This window comes from Xenopus laevis, chromosome 3L, assembly GCF_017654675.1.
Source record: "Xenopus laevis strain J_2021 chromosome 3L, Xenopus_laevis_v10.1, whole genome shotgun sequence".
In the NCBI taxonomy this organism is placed as follows: Eukaryota; Metazoa; Chordata; class Amphibia; order Anura; family Pipidae; genus Xenopus; species Xenopus laevis.
Window position 1 is genome coordinate 25,795,518 of NC_054375.1, and position 11,718 is coordinate 25,807,235.

Below are 11,718 nucleotides of genomic sequence, written 5' to 3' on the forward strand. Positions count from 1 at the left end.
TGGGATTATTCACGCTGGAGAATAGGCGCTTAAGGGGTATGATAACTATATATAAATATATAAGGGGATAATATAATAATCTCTCTAATGCTTTATTTACCAGTAGGTATTTCCAGCTGACACGAGGTCACCCATTCTAATTAGAAGAAAGGTTCTGGAGGTTCCGGATAAATATTTCAGTGAGAGCTGTGAAGATGTGGAATTCTCTCCCTGAATCAGTAGCAAGTGAGGGAATACAGAGTTATGGAAGATAGCTCATAATACAAGTTGATCCCGGGACTGATCCGATTTTGGAGCCAGGAAGGAATTTTTTCTGTCTCTGAGGCAAATTGGAGAGGCTGCAGATGGGGTTTTTTGCTTCCTCTGGATCAACTGGCAGTTAGGCAGGTCATAATAGAGTTAAAAGGTTTAACTTGATGGACGTGTCTTTTTTCAGCCTAATTTACTATGTTAAACTATGTTATAGTTGCAGTATAATACAATTGTTGGCCTGGAGGTCAATCTGATTGGCTTGATTTGGCCCAGCTCACGGGTGGCCAAATTGGGCCATGATTGGGCCATGATCTGCATGTTTTGTGCACCAAATATTGCTTGGCTTGCTTACTGATGGCAGAATACAGAGTAATCCTGACTTTACACACACACACACAAAAAAACAGCTGGGGTGGTTGGCCTATGCAAAATTTTTGAGCTATATTGCTGTACAGGTATCGGATCCGTTATCCGGAAACCTGTTATCCAGAATGCTTCCGAATTACAAAAATGTGGTCTCACATAGACTCCATTTTATCTAAATAATCCAAATTTTTAAAAATGTTTCCCTTTTCTCTGTAGTAATAAAACATTATCTTGTACTTTTATCTAAACGAAGATTTAATTAATCATTATTTGAAACAAAACCAGTCTATTAGGTTTATTTAATGTTTACATGATTTTCTTGTAGACTTTAGGTATGAAGATCCAAATTACAGAAAGAGCCGTTACCCGGAAATCCCCAGATCCGAAGCATTCTGGATAACAGGGTCCATACCTGTACTATGGTTCAAGCAGTTTCCAAACAGTAGCAGATGAGGGAAAGTAGTTACAAACACTACAGCAGTTGAGAACGCTTAGCTGTAAGGTTCATTCTCCTTATAATGCAGGAAACGGCCACCCTAAGGACTTCCCATTATCTGTAAGTGAGTTTATGTCCAGTTCCTCTCTGCCATATGGAATAGATTTTAAATGTCTGAACGTTAGTGCTTAGAAGCGAGCTAATGTTCCTTTAGCTCCTGTAGAGCAAATTCTCTAGGGGATATTTGGAACTATTGTTTTGAATCAGATGAAACTTTTCTTTTAAGCTTACTTTTTAGTTGCCTCTCTCTACAGTGGGTATAAATGTGCTGTATTGATCTGTACAAGATGCACAACATCAGATACTTGTAGGGAGACTACTGATTTTTTGTATGGGGGTTCTGGTGGGTCTGGCACTATGCAGGAAAGTATTGCACTCACACACCCTGGCCCTCTCAAGCATCCATCCCTGGTGCACAGCAATGGAGGAATCGGCTAACCCACTTCCAACGGATCCAAAGAAATTCACTAGCACACAGGTGATATTAGCAGGATAAACCTTGGTAATTTATTTAGTGTATTGCAGCATGCATGCATACACGCAATAAGTTAGCAAGGTTTATCCTGCTAGTATAACCTGTGTGCCAGTGAATTTTCTTGCATCTGGCACTAAGCAGCCATACACAATGAGACCTGCTAAATTGGCAAAGCCTGTAAATGAGTGGGTCAATGCACAAAGCGTGGGTGGCCAAAGTAAGAGTCAATGGCCACCTTAACCCTACTGTGTGATCACATGGGACAGGAACCAAAGAGTGGATGACACAGTGGGCCTATAGAGACCCATTGGGAAAGGACTGCATCAACGCCCCACTGTGTTCCTCAAACCAATAGTATGTTTAAACCAACCCGATACATACCTGGAAATTTTTCATTGGCAGCTTGTAACCGTCTGAATGGACAGCTTTAGAGCAACAATATTAATCATGTCAAATATCAGGACTGCAGCACAACAGTGCCATAATAGTGCCCACCAATATGACTGTAGGCCAGTGGTTGTTGATTCAAGCCCCCTTGGAGGTCTAACTTCAGGGCCTCTCAAATACAAGTGTCTGTCATTCAGCTATAGATCCAAAAATATGGAGGACAGTGAATAAGTTTTTACTAAACTGGCCCTCTAGTCTTTCAGGTGCAGTTAGGAGAGCACTAGGCATTCTCCCCAAATCATAACTGGCATTCCTATCCCCCCTGCCCCACAATTTGGGAACCACAGATGTAGGCTGAGAGTCTATAGTGGAAGAAATAGGCCAGGTTGTAATGCTCAACTGCTTTCCATAGAAGTTATAGGGGTGCCTGTGGTTTCAGGTTTTAAAGTAAAGGACATGGATTCAGTTCAGCTGAACACTTTGGCCAAATGCCAAACTTAATCCTAGATTTGGTGTAACCCACTCAGGCTGGACCTCTAATGATTAATGCATGGGTTCTAAGTATTTAATAAGCAAAAACCAATAAGTCATTAGGAGGGTTTAGCCAACAAATCCATGTTCTTTCTGTGTACTTGTGCATGCTATAAGTGTGGTTTCCATTTGTGTAAATGCACAAACACAGAGAAGGATGCTCCTGCTGGTTTACAGATTAACCTGAACTCTGCATCCCCTCACCCCCCAATATTTGGTCTGGAGCAATTGCCAGTCAGTATGACAACTGTACGGCTATAGCGGATTTTGTATCCATGTACCAGCAGCAGTCACTGCAGTATGGTTGAAATTGTCCATTACCTGCCAGTAGACACCAGAACTGTTGAGCACACACACTTTCACATACAATTTTATAAGAAAGGGCTGGTGTGGTTTTAAGATGCTGCCCCGATTCTTCTGTAACTCGCCTTAATTCTAACTCATCTTGAAGAGGGTGAGGGAAGCATCAAACAGGCAGTGCTAGCGTGTTGCACCTTGTTTCGGGTCACTTTTTGCTGCAGAAAATTGCATAAATGCAGAGCAGGGCGCAAAGTGCAAAACACTTTTTTTTGCACAATACACCCAGCCCTGCATTTAGTAAAGTCTCCTAATTTGATTTCTGCTAAGTGAATGAAACTGGCAGCTACCGAACAATCATGTGATGAGTGAAGTGATGAAGAGCCAGTGTGCAATGAGTAATATATCATCTATAGAAGGCTCCCTATAATGACCCATAGATTAGGGCACATTACCATGCACAATAATGATCCCTATGTGAGATACATGTAAAGCTTATATGAAAATAAAAGCCACAACATATCCTCTTTAAAACCGACTCAAAAAAATCTTTATTGATAATGTTTGAAAAGCAATTCATGGAAGAGAATAAAAATGTCATTGTAAATATTATTGGGAAAATAACAGAATTGTATATTATGGTATGCAAAGTAAAATAACTCCACACTAGTGAAAGTGCTGACACTGAATTGAACATATTGGAGTGGGGGGTTTCTGTGCAAGGCTTTACCAGGCTAAAAGTAAACACAGGAACAGATGTGCAGTTGTGAAGCTGCCAAACACACAAGCAAGTCAGAAATTCATTCCAGGTGTAAAGGGGAGGGGGGGCATACAGAAAGAGACTTAAAACTCTTAAACAGTGCAGTAAATTTTATTTTGTTCGTCATGTAAAGTACCAGCACCTGGATTTCTAAATTTACAGGTTTCACAACAATCTATGTTGGCACCAAACAGCAAAAATAAAAAGCAGACCAGCGCACTTAGGGTTAAACCTAAATAAATATTGCCGGCTACGCATACAGATTTCAGACTTTGCACTACAACCCCCACAATACTCATGGCCCTGGAACCTTGGTTATCCATGTGCCAACCGTTTATATAAAAAAAAAAAAAAAAAAAAAAAAAAAAAAAAACTGTAAAACATAGCCATTATAGATAACTAGGGTATAGACATTTAAAGATTACGCTTCACAATTAACAGTACAATTTGGGGAGGGACACCATACTTATGTCACATGCTCCTGGATTTCTAACAGCGTCATCTCCTGCAAAATAAATGCCGCCTTCTTTGTTGTAGCAGCTGTGATGAAAGGAGAGAACCTGAAATACAGGTAAAGGAGATGCGAAAAAACAAAAAAAAAAACACACACACAACAATGAATAGGGGGAAGTAAACCACAAACCAGCACAGAGCAATCACACCCGTAAATACAAAGTTAATGTCATAAGGAGACAGATAGGTGCAGTCTTCTTTTTTTTTTCCTATACGGTCTGCAATATGTTCCTTGGCCACTAGTTAAAGTGTCCTTTCCATGCTTCTCTGTCCCCCTTAGGGTCAGGCCAAACGAGCAGATTCGGGGAGATTAGTCGCCCAGCAACAAATCTCCTCTTCTTCGGGACGTCAATCTCCCCAAACTGCCTTCCACCGGCAAAAACGAAAATCGCCTGTGGCAAATGCACACGCGGCACTTCGTTTTCCGAAGCCGCCTGAAGTTGCCTCACGAGGAAACTTCGGGCAACTTCGGAAAACGAAGCTCTGCAGTGAATTGCCGCAATGCGATTTTCAGTCATTGGAGGGAAGGCAGTTCGGGGAGATGGACGCCCCGAAGAAGACGAGATTTGTCGCTGGGCGACTAATCTCCCCGAATCTGCTTGTGTGGCCTGACCCTTAAAGTGCCCATTCACATATAGAACCTGGCTGGTCAACCTACTGACCCCAAAATGATCCCCTTCTGTACTCATAACGGATAGGGAGCACAGGAACCAAGTCACCAGGGTTTTTACAGGGAAAACATTCCAGGTTATGAGGAAGTGATGCCTTCATTAACAAAACATATTTGGCTACCTGACAGCACTGTAAGGTTAACTTCATTCAAAGTTTCTAAATAAACAGTGCCCTCTGATGGCCAAATTTCTAAAGAAACTGTGCCCTCTGATCAAAATGACAGATTTACATTGTTTTGAAACCAAAATTATGCACACCACCACTCAATTCTACATAACGTTCCAAAAACACATTCATTTGAAGTTTTTTGATGTTGATTAAGCATTTACACCAATTAGCCTACATTGTAAAGAGTAAATGAAAACATAAAAAAAAAATAAAAATAAAATGTATACACCTTTTACATGATAAAAAGCCTAAATCCTTTTCATGTCCTTCCGTATATGTTCGTTGGCTTGTGCTACAATCCAGACATGTGGAAAGAGGGATTTTACCCCTAAACAACTAAAATTTTTAAACTCATCCCATCAATTTTGTGAACGATAATGTCGAGACGATCGTTTGTACACCATCGACCATTCGATAGGTTATCGATATTATCGGAACGTTCTGGAATCGGTCGGTTGTAAGTAAAAAATCTGCCAGCGTATGGCCACCTTTAGGCTATCATGTCCTAATAAAGATTTACCATTTACAACTACCGTTTCATCAACCTTTGAAGGGTCTCAGCGAATTTTTTTAGCCGACCTTGGTTAAGCCTTCCCCAATCAAAATGCAGACTTCTAGCAATAGCATCCATGAGAAGATGCAAGCACAAATGGCTTACCTGAAAGAAGCGACAATCAAATGCCTGCCATGGGGCATTCTTTTAACTCCCTGTAAAGGAAAAAAAAATATTACATAGAGCATACTTTTAGCAGCTTCTATTGAGTATTCTAGTCACATGACAAAGTCACCCGCAGAAACAATCAGCTTATAATGAAAACTCTATTAGAGAAATAAGGTCATCACTGGGACTTATTTATCCCTCAGAAAAGGAAATCATCATTCGGACAAGAAAGAATTGTCCTTACAGACTTAAACTAATGAGACGTAATGAGCTGTAAGCGCTGGAATAAAAGGCCAAGAAATCATGAGACTGGAAAGAGTTCTCGGAAACCATAACGCTCTTTTATTCTTCGTGAGGTATCTGGCTCATCTGCAGTTTTGGCAGAGAAGCCATAGAAGATGCCATCACGTTAGTGTTAGATAAACTCACCATTTCCTCTTTCTTGCACACAATAGTAAAATAATCACTTTCATCGCAGGTGATAATGAGCACAGAAAGCCTTATTTACTAGTTTATTTATACATGGATCCTGCCTTACCCTTTCCTCTGCCAAGTTTTAAGTGAAATCATCCACTGACTGGTGATGGCCAAGAAAATAGTCAACGGCTTTGATTTTCCAAACAGCATCTCTTACACGGAGAACTAAAATCTAAAAACAAAAGATTATTATGGCTAGAAATGCTGTTATCATATTTCGACTATAGTGTACTAGGCCAGAGGTTAAGAATGATCCAGGCCTTTACCTCATCACAGAGTATCCAAAAACCATCAACAAAATAAAACACTTTAAGCTCAACTACCCTGATGGTCAACACTGATGAACCATAAGAATTTAAAATGAAAGAATGGGCTGATGTAACACACATACTAATAGTTTATATAAAATGTGAGTTTAAGACTAGGTTAAAATTAGATTTATAACACAGTATCCCTTTAATATATTGTGTTAATGTAATAAGTTGCACTGGAATGTTTGTATATATATATATATATATATATATATATATATATATATATATATATATATATATATATATATATATATATATATATATATATATATATATATATATATATATATATATATATATATATATATATATAGGAACCTGATCAAATAAACAATCAAGTAAGCACTAGAGTAACCCAGAACAATTGCTCGTATTGTAAGCCATGCTCAGTTTGGCACCTACTCAAATATTTTCTCTTTGGTCTGGAAAATCTCTCAGTGCAGCTTTGTACTTCATTAGAGGGGCAGTATACGCCTTATCTAACAGACAAGGACCAAAAAGAGTAGCTCCAATATTCCAGTTTGGCTCAAAAAACAAAGCCATCAATTTTTCTGCTTAAAACAATAGGTAAAAGTAGGTTTAGCATAAGTCCTAGCTTTGCACACATGTTAAAAAGGGGGATACTGCCCCTTTAAGCAACAAGTTATCTGCCACATGCTTTAGCACTGTGCTCTCTCTCTAACCAGCTGATATATAGCCTGCTTGGTTATTTGGTACATTGTAATAGAGCTAGAGAGTATAAAAAGCTCAGTCTGCATCTGGAACACATTCCTACTCTGCTATACAGGATGTCTCATGGCATGCAATAAAAAAAAAAACACAATAAGACCATCATATTAGCTGGTTTCATACCTCCTCCATTGGACTATGCTCTTCCACGGTTTTTTTTTTTCCATATTTGCTGTAAGGTTACTCAGTGACATCTAGTGGTTGTTTACAGGTTCTTCTGGATCCATCAAACTCAGCAGTACTATACTGAAGCCATAAATGTACTGAAGCAAAAAAGAAAAATTACTGGATTAAATGATTAGTTCACATTTATATTAACTTTCAGGAGTTTATACACCAAGCTTAGCATCTTTTCAATTGGTCTGTATGTTATATTGATTTCTAGTTATTTGTCATCTGCCTCTTTTCACCTTTCAAATGGGAGTCATTAATTCCTCCCCCAATGGCTACTGTGTATGAGGCTACATTTTTTATTACTTTATATGTATAATTTTTCCTCATCCCTCTTTGGGTCCCTCGTTCAAACCACTGATTGGTCGCTAGGAAGAATTGGACCCATAGCTATGGTTTACTATGTATATAGGAAGTACATATAGAAAAGAATTACTTAGAGCAAAAAGCTGTTTTAGGTACACTTCCCCTTTAAGAGTTAAATTACACCTTAAATGGTGACCACAATGGAAAATGCAGAAATACCGAACAGCCGAAGTCCCAAAGCGGCGAAAAGACCCGAAGCCACGAAAACAGCCGAAATTGAAGTCCTGAAGTGGCAAAAAGACCCAAAGTCACGAAAGGAGGCGAAGTTGAAGTCCTGAAGCCATGAGTTCAATTCAATATCCCCTGGCCACCATGTATTATTTTAATATTCTATAGGCCCCTGCCACCAACGTTTTTTTTAATATTTTTTTTTAACTTATAAGGGGGGGGGCCTGGCACCAATATTTTTTTAAACCTTAAACAAGGGAGCCCTTACCATCAATAGCTTTTTATAACTTGTGGGGGGGGGGTTACTTTTTTAGCACTGACGTCTGTGTGGTCTTTTAACTGTGATGTGGAGTGGGCGGGGTCTGGGCGCGAAGGTGGGTGGGGCACAGGCGGCCTTGCATGTACCCACCAGCTAGATGCCCTTTCATGGATGCTCGAAGAGTTACGTCCAATGCTGCACCCCCTTAGAGAAAGGTATTCTCGCGTGATAACAGAACCACGCAACTCCAGCATCTTTTATCACTCTACTTCCGTCGGCATATGGATTAACGCAGTACCACGTGACTATGCCAGCAGGAAGTGAGCCCGGCTAGACGCAATCGCCGACAGGAAGCCACACGACCAAAACGACACGTGATTATATAAATGTAGAAGGAGCCACTATGCATCTGGTGCACGGGGAAGCTGTGAGGTATAAAAAACCCGTCGTGCAAAAGTTATGGCCTGGGTTTAACTACGACCACAATGGATATGCTGCGTATGTCATAGTCCCTCCTCTTAGCGACACACGGATATATAACGTACCTTCCTGCACTGTCGGTCAGCCTCCACCCCTCCCTACCTAGCATCAGATTACTTTCCCATTCCAATACACATGCTAACAATCCTTTCGCTATGCTCAACGTTGCCTCATGCAATCGCGCTCACAAAGTCATACCAGCCAATCCTTGCATAGTTCCAACTAGAACAGCCATTCGTGTTTCTGTAGGGGCGAGCTATTTATTGGCAGCCAATAGAGGGCTGCAAATGTTGTTTCAGCCCGTTGCCTCATTTAATCGCGCCCACCAGTCATTCCAGCCAATCCCTGCATCGTTCTAACCAGAACAGCCAATCGAGTTTATCTAGGGGGCGGGCTAATCACTTGCAGCAAATAGAGGGCTGCATATGCTGTTTCATCCAATCACGTCTGAAAGATACTTTATAGGCTACAATAACTGCAGTTTCAACACGTTTTCCTTTAGTGTGTGTGTGCTAAGTCACCCTGTATTGTATTAATTACTTTTTATAGGTTTCTGTCGTTTTTTCGGGTGTTTTATATGGAGGGGGCCCTGTGTGTGTAATGCTCTGGCCACAGTGACAGAGTACAATAACCTTCCAACTGTCCCGTTTTTAGAAGGACAGTCCCTCATTTGTACCGAAAAGTCCCGTTTTCTCTGCACTGAACAGCCAGAAAAAGAAACAAATTAATTGGCTCTTGGCAGAGAGCCCAGAACAGCCACAGCAGAAGATAAGAAACTTTTGTAACAATTTCTAGATAAGCAAATAAGTAATTGTAACAAGATAACAGGTCCCTTGGGAGAAGTTGGACTCACAGCTTAAAGGGCAATTCACCTTCATTGGCAACACTGTAATAACTGAATAACGGAAAAAAACACAGAAATATGTTCAAACTTTCATAACCTGCCAAATTTTGTAAAATGAACATGGTAATTAGGAGTGTGGCCTCAAAATGGGCGTGGCCAAAAAGCTTTTTTTTTGTTCCTCTTTTTATTTCCAAAATGTTGGGAGGGCATCTAAGCTTATTTCGAAGGGCACAATGAGGCGACATGAATGGTGGGGGGAATTGTGACAACTGAAAAGGAGGATGAATGTGATAATGTCTGACAGGTCTGGACTGAGATTCAAAATAGGCCCTGGCATTTCAGCTACACAGAGGCCCAAACAGCACCTCACCAGCCCACTAAATAGTGCCTGTCTATGGCAACTTACAGCAGCCCCTCTGGCATTTGCCAGAACCCACAGATTGTCAGTCCGGCCTGATGTCTAAAAGCTGGAGGGACAGAGGAAGTGTGCAGCAGGGACAGAGGAATAAATAAATTCAGTGCTAGGTGGATTCCCAGTGGTTGCCGCACACAGTTCCAGGGCCTGCCAAGCACCACATGAGGCCTGCATTGCCGTTGCACCATTGTGAAATAGGTCAGCATTCCCATTATGTACAATAAAAGTCCTTTTCAAATTAAACATGAAATCCAATTTCTATTTTTTATTAAAGCATTCATAGCCTTTGTAAACTCTTTTAAAAATCTCAGCTGTCAAATATTGTCTGCCCCTCCTCTATGCCTTAGGCATAGAGGTGGGACCAGCAATCACTTTCACTTTCCATTCAGCACTTCCTAGATGTCACTGCTCTCCACACATTCCCCTGTTCTCTTCTCCATTTAATTGTGTAGCCAGGGCATGGGGTTGGACACCAGGTCCCCCATTCTGGTGCATAAACAAGTTTCTGAGATGATACAAGGCTTGTCTTAATAACAGTGTGCACAAAATGGCTCCTGCCTGCTTGCTATAATTATGAATTCCCAGACTGAAGGAACAAAATTCACATAATTTATATAGTGTAATTAAAGTTCATTTTGCTTGACTAAAATAGGATTTTGGGGCCTAGCCCTGCCTCACTTTTTTATATACTACTTAGCATCTCAACTCACTCATGTGGCAGGGTGGCTCAATCCTTTAGCTGAAGACACTGCCAGCATAACTGCTGCTGCTGCTGTGGCAGGTTCCTTTGAGTCGCTGGCCAATCTGCCATTTCGTGACACCACTCAGAATGGGTGGCCACGCTCTACATTCCGTACAGGCATACTTGCCTGGAAGAAAGCTTCGGCTTTACACAAACATGCCACCCCACAGGTATCACCTAATACGCCACTGTGGTTGAATCCATCCCTGCCACACTTACGAACAATACCAGATCCGCAACTATGGGCGACCTATAACATCAAATATCTGGGCCAGTTGTATCAGAACCAGACACTAAAGTCATTTACAGAATTGTCCCAAGACTTTCAGTTACCACGTACCATGTTCTACCGGTATCTTCAGGTTCGACATGCTTTGAATGCCCAATTTCCAAATGCACCCCTACTGGAGACCCCAGCCTTGGAAACTTTGCTTAAGGTACCTGACAAGAAGAAACGACTGTCCAATGTGTATAATCTGTTAAATTCTCAAAGAGGTAACCCTTATGCAAAATGTTATAGTAAATGGGCCCAAGATATCCCTAGTTTGGAACAGGATGATTGGGATGACATTACAATGACCTTTGTTCCCACGGTAATTAGTGGGGGGATAGGCTTATACAACATAAAATGATACATAGGTTGTATTATACCCCAGTACATTTGTATCATATGAAACTAATTCCAGATAATTTGTGTTACAAATGTGGCCTAGAGCCAGGTACCTTTATGCATGCTTTTTGGTACTGTACGGTTATTAATACTTATTGGAAGAATCTAGCCTTATATTTACAAACTTACCTGGACTTTCCTCCAGTTCTGTCACCGGATATTTTTCTACTAGGTCATATAGACCCACAAGCTAAACGGCAACTGTTCCGACTACTATTTTTTTATGCAAGGAAAATAATTGCACTTAAGTGGAAACTCCAGGACCCCCCTATGGTACCATTATGGAAAAAATTGGTTAACGAAGCACTTCCCATGTATCGGCTGACCTACATGTCTAGAGGTTGTCCAGAGAAGTTTGTTAAAATTTGGGATGCATGGACTTCGTGTCAAGAAACCAACACAGAAATGGACTAATTCTTCTAGCGTAATATGATTCCTGGACTGTCCAATCGGTGGCCCAACCACCACCCCCCCTCAACCATTCACCCTTCCCCTCCCCCACGCT

The 11,718-nt window shown here is 40.9% G+C and overlaps 1 long non-coding RNA gene across 9 annotated transcripts; it reads right to left on the reverse strand.

Annotated features, from left to right (window-relative positions):
• Positions 1 to 3,925: 3,925 nt before the first annotated feature.
• LOC108710814 lies at positions 3,926 to 11,718 on the reverse strand. 9 transcript variants are annotated; one of them, XR_005966226.1, is made up of 6 exons: positions 8,741 to 9,225; positions 7,759 to 7,859; positions 7,222 to 7,361; positions 6,117 to 6,227; positions 5,576 to 5,625; positions 3,926 to 4,124 (listed from the first exon to the last, which is right to left on the reverse strand). It is a non-coding gene; the product is annotated as an uncharacterized LOC108710814 (long non-coding RNA). The 9 variants fall into 9 exon arrangements; XR_005966225.1 differs by having other exon boundaries at positions 8,608 to 9,225; XR_001934802.2 differs by having other exon boundaries at positions 8,213 to 9,225.